This window comes from Crocuta crocuta, unplaced genomic scaffold, assembly GCF_008692635.1.
Source record: "Crocuta crocuta isolate KB4526 unplaced genomic scaffold, BGI_CrCroc_1.0 scaffold54, whole genome shotgun sequence".
Lineage (NCBI taxonomy): Eukaryota > Metazoa > Chordata > Mammalia > Carnivora > Hyaenidae > Crocuta > Crocuta crocuta.
This window is the reverse complement of record NW_027530356.1, coordinates 3,218,224-3,231,914: the sequence shown is the minus strand read 5'-3', so window position 1 is coordinate 3,231,914 and position 13,691 is coordinate 3,218,224. Positions and strand designations below refer to the sequence as shown.

The following is a 13,691-nucleotide window of genomic DNA, read 5'->3' as shown; positions in this document are numbered from 1 at the left end:
ATTAATAGGCCGATTGAATGATATTTTCATAATATCTATAGTTAGCTCTCCACCAGATCACCTTAGATTCCTTTTTACTGTTTTATGCATCCCACCTCCCACCCTGATGTGTTTTTGCTTCCAACAGCTAGCATCTGTGGCTTTTTAAATTTTTTATTTTTAAGTAAAAATATAATTTTAATGTTCACTTATTTTTGAGAGAGAGACAGAGTATGAATGGGAGAGGGGCATAGAGAGAGGAAGACAGAATCTGAAGCAGGGTCCAGGCTCCAAGCTGTCAGCACAGAACCTGATGCAGGGCTCAAACTCATGAACCCTGAGATCAAGACCTGAGCCAAAGTCCGACACTCAGTCAACTGAGTCACTCAGGCATCCCTCTGTGGCTCTTTTTTTTTTCCTTAAAGGATTGCAGTCACTTTGTCCCCACACATTCAGAGAGCTAGATGCATAGGAATTTATATTCTACAGTAAGACCATTAGCCGACAGGTGGCTATGTAACTTCAATTTCAAAGTGCCCTGTGGGATCAGGCAGAGACTGCCTTCTCTAGGGCTTGGCCTGAGAGCATACTCTTGCTTTGTCTCTTTCCCTTTCCTGTCCTGTTTCCCCCACTCTCTTACCAGTTTCCCCTGTAAATACCCACTTCCTTGAAAAATCCTTAAATAATGCTTCTTTAGTAAGTCACTTGAACATGAGTCCTTGTACCAGGGTCTGCTTCAGAAAATCTGACCTAAGATAGTATCTGGAATATACAACAAATAGTATCTTGCATGTCAAATGAGAAGAACAGTCTAATAGAAACATGGGCCAAAGACATGAATTGGAAATGTATAGGATGGGAAACTGGGTGCCAAATAACTTGCCAACTTCATTACTAATCAGGAAAATGGAAATTAGATAGTAATGATGTACCATTTCATTTCTATCAAATTGCAAAATTAAAGACTGGTAACACCAAGTGTCAGCTAGGATTTGGGGAAATGGGGACATTTAGGGCACTGTTGGTGGCAGTGTAAATTGATAAAGGCATGAAGCTGGTCCCTCGGTCTGTTTGACTGACCAACCACTCTATCCCCAGTCCCTAGGGCGATGTCCAGATCCTAGAGGATGCCCAGTAAATTTGTTGGGTGAATTAATTTTTTGGCACATTATATTCCCCCAAGTGAGTGAGTAGTTTCAGAGATGACACATGGGGAAGAGGGGTTGCAAAATAGGAGGGAAGGAACTTTCTAGATGATTCAGTTGAGTAAACAAATCTGTCACCAGTTGATGGGGTGACAGGCATTGCAGCCACACTGGCTCAGAACTGGGACTTGTACATTTATAGTGTATCCAAGTTTCCATTTTTTCTTCCTTTTAGGATTGCAATGTTGAAAATTCATGTATTTGTATTTTCAATTAAAAAATTGTAGCTGCCAAATTTAAGATTCCTTTTCCCCTTGGGACACTGATTTTTAAAAAGTACGATTAATATTGTGTGTGTATCAAAGCTTCTAGGTATATAATTTACTTATCTTCTACTGAGAGCACATATGAAGGTATTGTGCGTGTAAGGTTGAAATCTAGAGAATTTATGATATCTGTCTTGCTGCCCAGAATAGTTAAATATATATAATGGATTAAAATGAATTTAGAATTAAGATCAGACACATTATGTCATGTTAGACTTTTTGGATGAGTTTCTAGTCACTGGAGTGAGATGGGTTTGTGAATGCTGTCCCTAAAACAGAATAGATTCATTCCAGGCATGCCTCAGAAGGTACACTCAGGTCCTCACAGCAGAACTCCTTAGAACTTTCTCTGGAATGCCCCCAAGTTTCAAGACTCACCAAAACAATTAGCCAATGCATGTTATTTTTTCACTGTCTCTGAAGGCTCTGAGAAACTGATCAAAGTTCTAGGTGTTCACAGAAGATTCTCACACACACATTTTGCGCTTACTTCCAGGTGGCTCATAGACTCACTGAAACCCTTCCACTGGCCTTAGATTTTGCAATTCTTTCCTGTAGGCTGTCCATTGAAATAGGTCCCTTGTAGTAACTTAAAAGTGTTAGATGATAAAGCCTTAACTGTAGTTCACAGAGATATATAAGCTGTGTTTAGAAATAATAATTTGCAGGGGTCACTGAATTTACCATGAAATTTTGTATGTCCTAAATGGATCCTTCTGTTTGTAAGTTATTAGGTCATATTAGTAATTGAACAAAGTGACACATGCCTCATAGGTTTGCAGTTTGAGGACCAAAAGTAGGGTGACCAAGTGTCCAAGTTTCCCGAGACTCAGGACTCTCAGTATTAAAATTGGGAAAGTCCCAGCAAATTGAGAGTTGGGAAGGATGCATCATGTACTCATTGGCAGAACTGGCTACATAATTTGTGGGACCTGGTGCAGAATGAAGATGTGGAGCCCTTGCTCAAATATATTGACATTAGAGCATTAAACTGTAGGCCTCCTGTGAGGGTGGGGCCCTCTGTAATTGCATAGTAAGCATCCTGAAGCCAGCTCTGTTTACTGTAATCCTGCAAATCAAAGGATTTCCTATGCTAGTGTATCTTTATATAAGAATAAGAAAGAAGAGGCTAGCATTGAAAGAAAGAAAGAAAAAGAAAGAAAGAAAGAAAGAAAAGAAAGAAAGAAAGAAAGAAAGAAAGAAAGAAAGAAAGAAAGAAAGAAAGAAAGAAAGAAAGAAAAGAATTACAAGAATTAAGGTGGGGAATTCTCAACATTTTCTTCTGAAATAACCTTTCACCAAATCTTCCACATAGTTGGTTGTATTTCCAGTAGTAGGAGAGAGTTAAGTTGGGTCTGAGGCCCCTGCTCCTAAGCCAGATTTGGTTTTTCCTAAGGATGCCAAAGAATGTAAGACTCTTAGGATCTTCTTTGATATCTCCCAATATTCTCAAAGCCACTAATATCAGACAACCAGCAAATATATGCTGAACCCACTCTGTATTTGCTAAGCCCCTACCATCTTGAAGGCACTAATTAAGTATTGGAAATATATCAGGATGAAGAAAACTCAACCCTTTCTCTAGAGGACCCATACATTTAATTAGGGCCATATATTATGGGACAAAGAGTAATGGGAGCTCAAAGTAGGGAAGGAAGAAGAGGAGTGAACAACCTCAAATAGGACATGGGTTGTGAACCTTAACTTCTAGGAGATTCTCAGGCAATTCAGGGAAAGGAAACAGCATATACAAAAGCCCAGAATTTTGAAAGCGGGATGGTGAGAAGGCCCATGGGCCTGAAGGGACAGTACAGGAAGGCAGTGAGGCAGGAGGTAAGTAAATAAACTAGATGGAGATGATCCTTGAAGGGGCTCCAATGCTTCCAGAGCTGGAGTGTAGCCTGAACAATGGAAGCCACAGGAAGTTTTCAAATAGTAGAGTGATTTAAAGGAAACATGCAGAAAAGTGAAGATGAAGTGGAATAGAGTGAAGTTGGTGGCCCTCTCTGAGGACAAGGGCCTATTTGGCACTGTGGGGATAGAAAGAAATTGAAATCATGGCTTCTGCCTCCAAGAGAATAATATACTGCCATGTACCTAGCACCAAGTGTACGTCAACATAGAGACAGAGATCACTTGAGGCTTGCTTGTGAGGTAGGATGAGTGGAGCAGGCAGAGCATTCTGGGGCTATGGAACTGGTAAACAAAGGTGTGTACGCACAAATGGAAGGGAAACTATATATATTTTGACAACCCTACTGTGTTCCTGTGTGTGTGTGTGTGTGTGTTTATTGTAGTACCATTACACTTTTAGAGTCTTTTAGGCTGAATTGACATCTTTGTAACTAATATTTATAATTAATAATAGAAAGACTTATTAGTCTTTCTATTCAGTTCAACCTATTTGCTTAACATCCTCAAAGATTGAGAGTTGAAGATGGGTAGACAAAAACCAAAGAAATAAACTCCCTTAAAACTTCCGTCTTGGAAGTCAGGCACTAGACCGGCTCTATCAGAAATGACAGATAGAGGGGCGCCTGGGTGGCTTAGTCGGTTAAGCGTCCGACTTTCGCTTAGGTCATGATCTCGCCGTTCGTGGGTTCAAGCCCCGTGTCGGGCTCTGTGCTGACTGCCAGCTCAGAGCCTGGAGCCTATTTCAGAGTCTGTCACTCCCTCTCTCTCTGACCCCCCCCCTGCTCACGCTGTCTCTCTCTCTCTCCTAGAAATAAATAAAAATATTTTAAAAAAAAAGAAAGAAATGACAGATAGATGGTTGACCCTTGAACAAGACATGGGATTAGGGGTGACCCCCAGTGCAGTTAAAAATCTGCATAAAACTTTTGACTCCCCCAAATTTAACTACTAATAGCCTACTGTTGACTGAAAGCCTTACTGAAGCAAAAATAGTCAAGTAACACATATTTTGTATGTTATATGTATTATATGCTGCATTCTTACAATAAAATAAGTTGGAGAAAAGAAAATCATAAGGGAGAAAAATACATTTACAATACTGTACTGTATTTATTGAAGAAAACTCATATATAAGTGGACCCATACAGTTTGAACTTGTACTGTTCTAGGATCAACTGTAATTTTAGTCTCTGGAAATTCACTTGACCCTCCTGGGTATCATTTCTTATTCTCCTTACCCATAAAATGTTTGCTTTCTCATGGCACTAAAATCCTTCCCTTCTAGACTCTTCCTTAGTGTATGAACAGATATTCTACATTGAGAGATAGATGGATTTGTCATATACACAAAAACACTTTTTTTCTTACGGCCTTCTTTTGAGAGTCCAATAGTTATAGCAGACTGGAGGATGAGAAACTGATATTTTAACTATGACTCTAATACCCAAAAGTGACATAATTTCAGCCAGCATGTTCATCTCTGCTAACTGAGGGCCTGACATTTCCACCATTGAGATGTAGGACTGTTTCAGAAAAAGTTCCCAGCCCAACTCTCTTACTTGGGTATTGATGATGTGACTAATTGGGTTATAAGTGGGGAAAACTCATTTACAGGATTAGCAAATGATTAAGTCAGTAATCTCTTATACTCCAGGAAAAGAATCCATTTATGGAATTAGCATAGAGTAAAACAAGAGTTTCAGAGAATGAGAAAAGGGAAACACTAATAGGGAAAAGTGAGGTCTAGTACATTCCATGCAGCATTGCAAGTCCTGGAGAAGGTGGGTGTGTGAGCATTAAGAAAGGGCATGTGTGAACAGCCCCCTTTACAAATTTGCCGTGGGCTTCATTCCTACAACCAGTTAAGTTCAATGCCATGCAGCTATTAATTAACACCACAGCCTTAGCCAAGTCTCTTACAGTTTTGAAACTTCCGTTTCTTTACATGTAAAATTGGCTATTATAATAAAAATAGGGAGGTACAGTGAGAGGTAAAGATTAAGAAAAGTGGCTTAGGTAGAACACCCAGTAATTCCCAGGTTGTACTCAAATGTTTGTTTCCTTCTTTTTGTGAGCTTTCCCCCCCTCTCTTCTTCCCAGGCCATCTTTTTCTTCAGAGCACTTATCACCATGTAACAGTGATAAGAGATAATTCACTTCTCCATTGCCTCCTCCCATTAGCCTATTGGTGTCATGAAAACAGGGATTTTTGTTTGTTTTATGTCTAGCATCTTGAACAATGCCTGGTTGATGGTTCAAAAATATTTTCAAAATATTTGTTGAATGGATGAATTTGTGAGAATAGTTTTTCACATTGCAACCCTTCCTTTGGACAGTACTGTCTTTGATTGACTTGTTTGCTCACACTTCCAGGCCTTGGATTGATGAGGCTTTGGGAAAATATTTCTCTATGGGGAGATATTTAGAAAGACAGCCAAGCCTGTCTGCTGAGAAAACTACCTGCTGAGTGAGCCAGTAGGCTGAGCCGCCACTAGAGGGCAGCAGCGGGCGCTGGCAGGGTGTGGTGATCAGCCCCCACTCCGCCCCCCACCTTGCAGACTGGGTAAGGGGTGGGGTATCAGGGAGGGGAAAGTAGAAAGTTCCGGCAAGAGGCTGATGTTTTTGTTTTCCTCTTTGTACTCACCTATATATCCGTTTGCCAGGAAAGTTTGTGGCTTTTGGGCGAGAAAAGTTTTTTGTTTTTATTAAGTACATAGCAAAAGAAAAAAAAAAAAAAAGAAGAAAGAAAGAAAAAAAGAAAAAAGAAAAGAAAAAAAAAGGAAAAAAATTCAGGACATTCTCTGTGGATCACCTGCCTCAGAATGTCCTTAGATGTTAGTGTTAAATGTGAATTCCTCTGATTTCCTGAATCTGAAGGAGGGTGACGCTGGGAATCTGTATTTATTTAGCAAGCTTCCGGGTGATTCTGGCTCACTCTCAAGTTTGAGGACCACCACACCTGGTGAGTAGTCTCCAGACTTTTTATCATGAAGCCCCAGTGTAAGCATTTTCCCTGTTTGTCTCTTTGCTTATAAGTTATATGCATAGATGTCTCTTCTAATGTATACACTATAAAGCATTCACAAAAATAGAAAATTTGAAAGGATGAGAAATCATGCACATTAAAGTTTATATATGAACTTCCCACGCCACAGTTTGGATGAGAGGGTGAGGATAATTCATGCAGATGAAATGTTATTTAACTGATCCGCAGGATGATTGTTTTGGCACAATACTCATTTTCTCAAGTTTATGGCTTGAACGTCAGTGGGCGTGAGACAGCATGATTATCTGTAGAGGTTTTATTTCTGTTTCAGTAGTATCACTGGGCATTCTCCCTCTGCTTCCCCACAGAATTCACATTTGGTGCTCAGCAAAGTTGTCATATTTACCCTCTTCCCCAACCTGATGTCCCGAGTGCAAATTCTAGGTACGAAACCAAGTGTAGACTGGTCAGTGTGTTTGTATGCAGCCCATAAATGCCCAGGTAATTCATAAACACACACACACACACACACACATACACACACACACTCTTTTTCTCTCCAGAGGCTACTTTAAGACTGAAAAAGTTGCAAAATGGTCTCCTAGGAAACCCTGCCCACAAAAAGCTTTAAATTTAATGATTTGACTCTCAGTCTGGCTCTTAGCCTCTCTGGGGTTATGGGCTCTTTGAGAATCTAATGAAATCTTTGCTGTTTCTCTCCAGGGCAGGGGGAAAAAATACTCCTCCCACTACATGTACCATTTCAGAGGGCGTGAAAACTTTTAGAGTTCTCTGAGCCAGCAACATCAACATTTCCTGGGAACTTACTTGTGAAGCCCCACGCCCAAACCTACTGAATCAGAAACTTTGGGGTGGGAATAAGCCCTCCAGGTATTTTTGATGAATACTCAAGTTTGAGAACACTCCAGAGAAGAGGTTCTCAAACCAGCCTCATTAGAATCACCTGGTGCTTTTTTCGATTTCTTTTCTTTCTTTTTTCTCTTTTCTTTTCTTTTCTTTTCTTTTCTTTTCTCCTTCCTTCCTTTCTTTCCCTTTCTCTCTCTCTCTTTTTTTTTTTAAAGCATTGATACCTGGGCCCCAATCTCCTTTAATTAAAAGCGGCATCTCTGGAGGTGGCACCTGAACCTGGGGATTTTTAAAAGCTCTCCAAAGGCGCTAAACTCTGTGGACCAAGGTATTAAGAACCCAGGCTACTTCTGACGATCCCCAAACCGGAGCAGAATAACACTAGAGAAGAACTTGGCCACAGCCTGACTCATCACTTTCATTTACACACTGAGAAGCTTTTCCAAGCCTGCACAGTTAACTGAATGTCTAGGCACCCATTTCTCCTCCTTCTCCTGTTCCGGGAAGTAACACACACTGAAATGGTGAGCCCCAAACATTCCTGAAGAAGCCTGGACAGCGAAGACATGCATATTTAAAAGTAGCCTAGATCAGGGCGTTTTTTTTTCCAGTTACAGATCATTGACATCAGCTTCCAGCGATTTTTCCTCTTTGGCTTAACTCTGCTGTTCATTTTCATTGAACTCAGTTCATTAAGCTTTCTTGAGAAGAAGCTTTACTTCGGTCTGGTCAGTGGAAAGCAGAAGAGCTTTAGTGGGGTCGTAGGACAGACTTTCTGATGAGACCGGGACCTAGGAGAGGAGATGTGGGGGGGTGGTGTGGGAGAGCCTGCTTGGGGGGAGGGGGAAGGTCAGGCCCTGGAGCCAGGAGTCCTGGGTCTCATGCCAGCTCTGTCACTGACTCACTCTATGACCTTGGGCTTCTCGCTCAAGCTCTTCATGCTTCGGTTTCTTCACTTCTCAATAAGGATGATAATAATAGCACAACTACCCCCATGGGTTGTGACTGCTGAAGGGGTCTGACGCATGTCAGGACTGATTTCCACATCAGATCGCATGCTCTGCAAGTGTAAGCTCGCCAAGGGCGGCAGCGGAGTGACAGGGGAGCCTCCTTGCCACTGCATGGGAGGCGGGGAGCTTAGGAACCTGCCTTCCTTTCCTCTCCATTTTTGAACCTGCCTCTGCATTCCCAATTCTCCATGATAACTCCATGGAGTAGAAATAAACCGGGAAATAAAAAGCATAGGAGTGAGCAGTGGGCTGGGGGAGGGGGATGACTGTGTGTAGTTGCCTTTTATATAGGTGCTTTGAAAGATTATATAAAAATGCTGATTTTTTATTCTGTATTTTATATTCTGATATTTTAATTGATTGCACTATGTCAGGTTAGCATGAAATGTATTTCATGCTATTTCACTGATTGCACTCTACAGGCTAGCATGAACAGTATAAGTGATGACATTTATAAAAATGACAAAATGTTAATACTTTCAGTTCTGTATCGGAACTTTAAATTAGCATAACGAACCACCCCTTTTCCTGGATGCTGTGAGGAGCATTAGTGAGGTTTGCAGCACAGTGCCTGAGAGTGGGATTCTTACCTTCCAACAGTTAAGACTCTTTGGGTTTAGATCCTGGATTTTTCATTTGCTGTTTACGGGGCCCTGGGAAAGTTTATTTTTTCTAAGCCTTGTTTTCCTCTTATGCGCTATGAGCTAATCATAGTTCCTATATCACAGGGTTGGGTCCGATGGAAAAAAAAAAACAGACTTAGATAAGGAAAAACTTTATTCAGAAGAACTGTTGCAACACGAAAATCTCCTATCTCAGGAATCTGCAGGCATCTCAAAAACAAACAGAAAAGGCTTTTTTTTTTTTTACAGGCTGGGGTAAGCAGACTTTGGCAGCGATGGGAAGTTGGGCAAGCTCATGGCATGCTCACTGGGGTCTGACAGGAAATGTGTCTCCCTGTGGTCAGCCGATTGCCTGGATAAGCTAATAAAGGGACACTTTGGTGCTTGCTCAGGCGTAGGGGCAAACAGAGTTCAGGGGCCTGCGGGGAGGAGAGGAGCCTGTCTAAAGTTTGGGGAAGACAAAGCAGCCTGTGAGGCTGGCACAGTTGTGAGCACTTGGTCAGTTCTGAGGACGAAGTGAAATTAGGCATGTATAGTACTCTGGGTGTTACCAAGAAATGCTGGGGTTGGTTTTTTTTTTTTTTTATTTATTCTTATTACAGATCCTCGAGTCTCAAATGCTTGAGAGGAGCTTTTTTCTTTGTCCTGAGCAGAATAATTCAGTCACACCATCGCGACAATGGTAGCATCCGTCCAGTGCACATTTACTAGGTTCCGGGCCCAGGGCTGGGGAGAGGTCTGAACGTGGATGAGATGGGGTTTCTGAGCTCAAGGGGTTCGCAGTCCAGAGGGAAAGAAGGAGTGTTATGCGATATAACAGGGAAGGAAAACCATTCTGACGTATCGAGGAGGCCGCGGGAGAGTGGGAGGGGTACTATTAGGTGTGAATAACCTGGACAGCATGAGCCCTGAATGGAGTCTGAAAGGAGAAGCATTTACCGTGATGAACAGGAGGGAAAGAGGATTCCCACGCACATGGGACAGCATACTCAAGAACGGGGTTCGGAAGAGTGTGTGGGGCCAAGGACAAGGATTCCCACATTCCGGGCAAGGCAGTGCTGGATCCGCAGAGGCCAGTGGGCACTGTGTGATGAAAGTCACTGAAAGGGCAGGGGCATAGTAGGGGCTGCAGTTAGGACGGTCCTGTACAGGTCCTTCCTGTAGTTCAGTGTCTGCTTGATGCAGATGATGGCACTCTCTGACCCCAGGGTTTCAAGAGAGCCATGCACGGAGGACTGGAAGAGTTCAGCCCAGAATTGTTGCTTTGAGATGCCAGTGAAATGTTCAAAAACAGATATATTTAGCAGGCAGGGCAGTGGTCTGGGCTGGAGATAAAGATTCGGGAGTCATGAATGTAGTTATTAAAACCACAGCAATGAAGGGGCACCTGGGTGGCTCATTTGGTTAAGTGTCTGACTCGGCTCAGGTCATGGTCTCACGGTTCATGAGATTGAGCCCCGCATCGGGCTCTGTGCTGACAGCGCAGAGCCTGGAGCTTGCTTGGGATTCTGTGTCTCCCTCTCTCTCTGCCTCTCCCCTGCTCACACTCGGTCTCTCTGTCTCTCAAAAATAAATAGCATTAAAAAAAACCCCACAGCACTGAGGATCATCTGGGAGAGTATTTAGACCAAGAAAAGCAGTGCTCTGAAGTCAGAACTCGAACATTTAAGGAGCAGAGCACATCCTTTTAAGTATGTGTGTCACTTTGGTGACAGGCAAATATTTCTTTATGCACATATGTGTGCACTCAACTGCTAATTACCAAGCACTGTCTACACATAAAACACCATGTTGGTTTCCAGGAAAAAGAAGTAATGGTTCTTCTCCTCAAGCAGCACATGATCTAGACCAGTTGATCCTCAACTGTGGGTGAGTGTGTCCCCCAAAGGGATATCTGGCGATATTTTTGCTTGTCAAAACTGAGGAGAAGAGGTTGCTACTAGATCCCCCAGGTAGGGGTCAAGGAAGCTGCTAAACACTGTGTGGTGCTCAGGACTGCTCTCCCCACCTTGATAATCAGTTGTGCCAAATGTCAGTTGTGTAGAGCTTGAGGAACCTTGATCCACGCTAAGAGATAATATATGTACACACACAAGAAAACGAAAGAACCATTCCGCTCTCTAGACTGGTGATGGTGGCTTTGGAATGTGTCATCTTGGCTAAGCCATACTACATTTCCCAAACTACCTTTTTCTATGTTTCCTGTTAGAGAACACCACAAGAACGGCTCTTGCAACAGAGGGGAGGCAGCACTGATTTGTAGCTCATACACACTGTTGCCAGTGCGCTGCCTCCTCTCACTGACGCAGAGCAGCTGCTGGGCCCTCCAGCCGCTGGGCAGCCTCCCTCAGTGTCTTCTCCAGCTTCGCTGAACCCTGGGCCAGGTAGGGTGTATTGAGTTCCGTGAACAAAAGGCCCCGGCTTCCTCAGGGCACCCCCACCATCAAAGCCAGAGGCATCAAGAACTGACCTGGGTTCTGTCCATCCTTCTGGGCTTTAGCTCATGTGGGTTCCAGTTTGTTCTCACTGTCTCACATCTCCTCTTCCTACTGGCCTGTCCTGTGGGCCTCAGCTCCAGCCTCAGACATGAAGGCAACATGTTTTCAGAGACTGCTAGCTCCCACAATTACTAAGGGCAAATTCTTGTGCATATATATACATGGCTGCATATATATATATATATATATTGCATATACGTATATATATATATATATATATATATTGCTCCACAGAAACAACAAATTTATTGATTGCTTACTAGGCACTGGAAGTACAGACTTGAATCAGGTACTGCCCTTGCCTCAAAGAATTTGTAGTCCAAAGTATAAAGAAATAAGTTACATATTTGTGAAATCAACACAAAGTTGGGTATTCCCTGAAGAGAAGCTTCTAGACAGTTTCATGACCAAACGTGTGTGTGTGTGTGTAGGAGGATCAACCAAGGGAGGGGCTCATACATCTTTACCCTTTGTTTCCTGTCTCATCCTATAAACCCTCTAATCCATATATTTTTTAATTTTATGGAAATTGGAGTTGAAAAATGGCCTTGTGTGTGAAAACTTGTCAAAGAATTGTTTTAATTCTTCATCTATATAATAGAACAGATTTGATGATGACTACAATTTCTTCATTTTTAAAGTTGTAAATCAATGAAAACCTCTAATAAGGAATTGATTGCTCTTAACTACATTTAAATTTTTTTAATGTTTTATGTATTTTTGAGAGAGGGGGCAGTGGGCAAAGGGGCAGAGAGAGAGGGAGACACAGAATCCGAAGCAGGCTCCAGGCTCTGAGCTGTCAGCACAGAACCTGATATGGGGCTTGAACTCAAAAACTGTGAAATCATGACCTCAGCTGAAGTCAGACACTTAACCGACTGAGCCACCCAGGCGCCCCTACGTTATTTTTTTCAGAGAGAGCATGCACATGTATGCTCCCACACAAGCAAGCTTGAGCAGGGGAGGGGCAGAGGAAGAGGGAGAGAGAATCTCAGGCAGGCTCCCCACTCTGCACAGAGCCCAGCAACACAAGAACGGCTGGATCCCAGAACCATGATAATCCTGATTTGAGCCCAGATCAGGAGTCAGGTGTTTAAACGACTGAACCCCTAAGGTGCCCCTTTACATTCTTATTTCCTCATCAAATAACTTAGGTTGGGGAATCAGTCCTAATGGCCTGATGTCTCAACCTCTGGACCATAATTACTTGTCACCCTTTAGGATTTAGTGTGTACTGCATTGTATTAATAGTAATCAGTAGAGGGTGGGTTCCCAATGGGCTGAATAGTGTCTGACTCATTTTCATCCTTGGTGCCTGTCAGTCTATAGTCTATGTAAGTCAACGGTTGCTCAAACTGGCTGGTTTTTAGCATCACCTGAAAGGCTTTTAAAACTCAGTAATAGACAAAACATAGGCTTTTATGCCTTAGGCTTAGACTTTCAAATGCAGTAGGTATAGGCTGGGGCCTTGGAATTGTAATTTCAGGACATTTTTTAGGTGATCTGACAATCATGTTTGAGAACCAATGTTCTGCACTGACTGGAAACTCTGTGTGTGTGTGTGTGTGTGTGTGTGTGTGTGTGTGTGTGTGTGTGTGTGTGAAAGAGAGAAAGAGAGAGAGAGAGATATCTTAGAGTTTGTTTGTTTTGAGAGAGAGAGCACAGACGGCAGGGGCAGAAAGAGAGGGTGAGAGAGAGAAACCCAAGCAGGCTCCACACTGTCAGTGCAGAGCCCAGTGTGGGGCTTGAACTCACAAACTGTGAGATCATGACCTGAGCCAAAATCAAGAGTCAGACACTTACCCAACTGAGCCATCCAGGCGCCGCAGGTGTGTGATCTTAAGTGCCTATCTGCTTGTCTTTCTTCCTTCTGCCTATTAAATAGCACAAGAAACGGTCTCTGATCTCAGAGGTCTCACTGTAGTGAAGGCAAAATAGAGTGTATAAACTTCAAGTCTTGAGTGCCCCATGGCCAACACGCAGTAGGCAGTTGTTAATTGCTTTACTGATGACTCTGACAAACCTAGTTTCAGTGTGCCTAACTTACACAGTGTAGCCTACCAGCTTGGCAGGTACAGAAGTGAGGCTCTTTGGTTTGTACCTCTTCTGAGATGCTTTTTATTGTACATCAGTCATGTTGACAGTCCCATAGGCCTCCTCGTTTCACCCTTGGGGAACTTCAGAATGTCTCGCATGATTTGGTTGCTTTTCAGCAGTGCTTTTACAGATAGGGAAACAGAGACTTAAGAAGTAACTTTCTCAGGTGTGTGATAGAGCGGGGGTTTGAACTCAAATCAACAGAATGGATTTGACTGATAGTGTCTGATTCATAAAACCAAAGTT

At 42.6% G+C, this 13,691-nt stretch overlaps 1 long non-coding RNA gene across 1 annotated transcript in view; it reads left to right on the top strand.

The window, feature by feature from the left end:
- Positions 1 to 6,008: 6,008 nt before the first annotated feature.
- LOC144233089 (uncharacterized) overlaps positions 6,009 to 13,691 on the top strand; it is a 102,444-nt gene continuing 94,761 nt past the window's right edge. The window contains exon 1 of the long non-coding RNA XR_013335590.1: positions 6,009 to 6,326. This is a non-coding gene — a long non-coding RNA (uncharacterized LOC144233089). The remainder of the gene's footprint in view (positions 6,327 to 13,691) is intronic.